Source organism: Bos javanicus, chromosome 14 (genome assembly GCF_032452875.1).
Source record: "Bos javanicus breed banteng chromosome 14, ARS-OSU_banteng_1.0, whole genome shotgun sequence".
Lineage (NCBI taxonomy): Eukaryota > Metazoa > Chordata > Mammalia > Artiodactyla > Bovidae > Bos > Bos javanicus.
Window position 1 is genome coordinate 50,590,704 of NC_083881.1, and position 2,756 is coordinate 50,593,459.

Here is a 2,756-nt window from a genome sequence, read left to right on the forward strand (position 1 = left end):
CATTAAACAAATGTTTTGCTACAATATAGGAAGATATCTCCTCAATATCAGTGAGTTAGACAAGAGGTTTTTTCTAATCACACTAAAGGAAGGAAAACACTTGATCATATCTAGTCAAAACCAACTAAGGAGCCCTCAGCTCTGCAAGCCAAAGATTCCAAGACTGATATGTAATGTGTTTAAGTTATGCTTATATTTGCTCTTTTAATAATTTACATATTTTCTTATCTTACTCCTCTATAAAGCAATAATAGAGTTTTATTTTTGATTAGGACTCCCAAATACATTTTTTCCTATATATTTATTTCTTGCAAAAATATTCATGAAATATGCATACTAACCAATATCTAGATTCTAAAAACTAAGAATAGTGAGATACAAACCACTCTTCATAGGTACAGTCCAGAAGTGGATATATGAAAAACACACAGATAGTTATAATATAGGATATAATCTATTAGTGTTGCAAAACAATACAAAAGCTGTGTTCTGGAAAATCGATGTAAGTTGATAAATAATTGCTGCTTTCAGAGAAAAGTGGCATTTGAAGAGGATCATGAAAGATAAGTTTTAAACAGGGTGTGATAATGCTAGGCTAAGGAAATCTAATATATCTAAATATTGTTTTAAAAGGTGAATGTTTCAGTGTGTTCTGAACTCAGTACAATCAGTTAGCTACGCCATATAAAGGCTGCAACATTCGTAAAAGTCACTGTGTTAAAACCACTGTTATTCATTCAGAGTAGATCTAGACTAGGAAAAGATAGGAGCAATGATTTCTGCCTCCAGAGTTTGTATCTTTCTCCTGCGCCCAAGAGCAAGCCTGGGCATGATATTCTTATAGTTGTGAAAGAGATGTTAGAGAGCAATTCTCAGCTTCTGTCATATCTGCCAAAATCCAATTAGCCAAAGCAAGTTACATAGCCAAATCCAAAATCAAAGAGTAGTGATTACTACTTAGTCTATGTAAGTAGTAGGCAGAGTAAATACTTAAAATATATATATATAGTACAAAAATCATGTCATTACTGGTTTTCTTTCAGTAAATATCCTCCCTGAAATTCTCCTGAAATTTTATGGCTTTTTCTTTTTTGAATATGCTTCTAAATTAAGAAACACATAATAAATTATATTTTTGTTCCAGTTACCAATTATCACAGTCCACTACCTTGATTTTTTCATATTTTTAAGAGTTTATTTGAGCAAAAATTCTACACCTTGACTTTTAATATATTACCTGCACATTAGAGTTTGTCTTATTTGTAGTAACTCAAGGTAGTATATCAAGTGCTCACTTCCACACCACATAGACTAAAATTAGAATACAAATTAGCATGGTCCCTGAACAAGGATAAAATGCAAATTCATGAAGCATGCTTTTTTTTTTTTTCCCCCTGAAACAGAAAGTAAACTATAGATATCTCAGGCACAGTGTAATAAATATACACAGTAGTACATACTATAGTCAAACAATCTGATAAATATTGCTTCAGTGGAAATCATGGAGAAGGAAATGACAATCCACTCCAGTGTTCTTGCCTGGAGAATCCCATGGACAGAGGAGCCTGGTGGGCTGCTGTCTATGGGGTTGCGCAAAGGCGGGACACAACTGAAGTGACTTAGCAGCAGCAGCAATGGAAATCATATTACAATATATAAATAAGTCTAAGTAGTATGTTATATACCTTCAATTTCCAAAATGTATCATGTCAAATATAACAATTTTTTTAAAGACAGGTAGTGGTTTTACATTCCATTGCAGTTTTTACTTATTTTGAAATGTCTCCTGTAGAACTGAAACTGAACAGTGACTAGGAGGAGAAACTGATTTAAATGATTCATTTTAGTTAGAAAATATCTTGATAGCTGAACATGTTTCTAAATAACATTTGTACTCTCAGTTTTTAGAGAGTACTGTAACTTCAATTAAAAATATACCAGAAAAAGAATGCTTTTTGATATAATGGTAACCAGTTAGGCAGAATAATGTAGTTTAATCTTAGCATATCTAACACTTTGAAACGTTTGACAAGGTGCATCTTCTAAGAACTTCTATATCCCAAAGCCAGTGTTTATGTGCAGGATTACAAATTTATGTCTGTTATTGATATTAAGAGAATCTTCATGTTCAATTGATAGTGACTTTTAGCTTTTCTAATATGAACATAATAGCCTGTATACTATCAGGTACTTTCCAGGGAGAATACTAGTAGGTTTATAAACATGGCATACTAAAATATATTGCACTGATGTGTGGGTTCATTTTCCCATTGTTGTCATCACTTGTTCCACGGAGAACTCAAATGCTCATGTAAGGTATTTAAACTTTTAAGATCTATAAGGCTGAGGTTTCTCATACAAATCATAAGAAAAATAAGGTATTTGTCTCCCAATATATATAAATGATAGAAACCAATCTCTCTATACAAATTTATTATGTTTTCAAATAACTCCAGAATGTGTTTTTTAAAGTTGACTTTATTTGCCACCCTTTTTTTTAATATGTGTGGCCAATAAAACAGACTGTAACTTACTATATTAAAGCAAGCAAGATATATATGTCTGTGTGTATATATATACACACACTGCAACAACAGCTGGTAAGAATCTGAGAACTTTGAAAGTACTCAGATCAGTTTACATTTGTATGTGTAGTCTTTGGACTTAGTAAATATTAAGACTGTAGTAGATATATGTCAGTAATAGGTATTGTGAATGTGAGCATTTATCTCCTGTCTACATTTCAGGGGTGCTGG

General features: G+C 32.1%; 1 pseudogene; it reads left to right on the forward strand.

Moving 5' to 3' along the window:
* Window positions 1–1,287: 1,287 nt before the first annotated feature.
* Window positions 1,288–1,386, forward strand: LOC133260866 (U6 spliceosomal RNA; annotated as a pseudogene).
* Window positions 1,387–2,756: the final 1,370 nt, after the last annotated feature.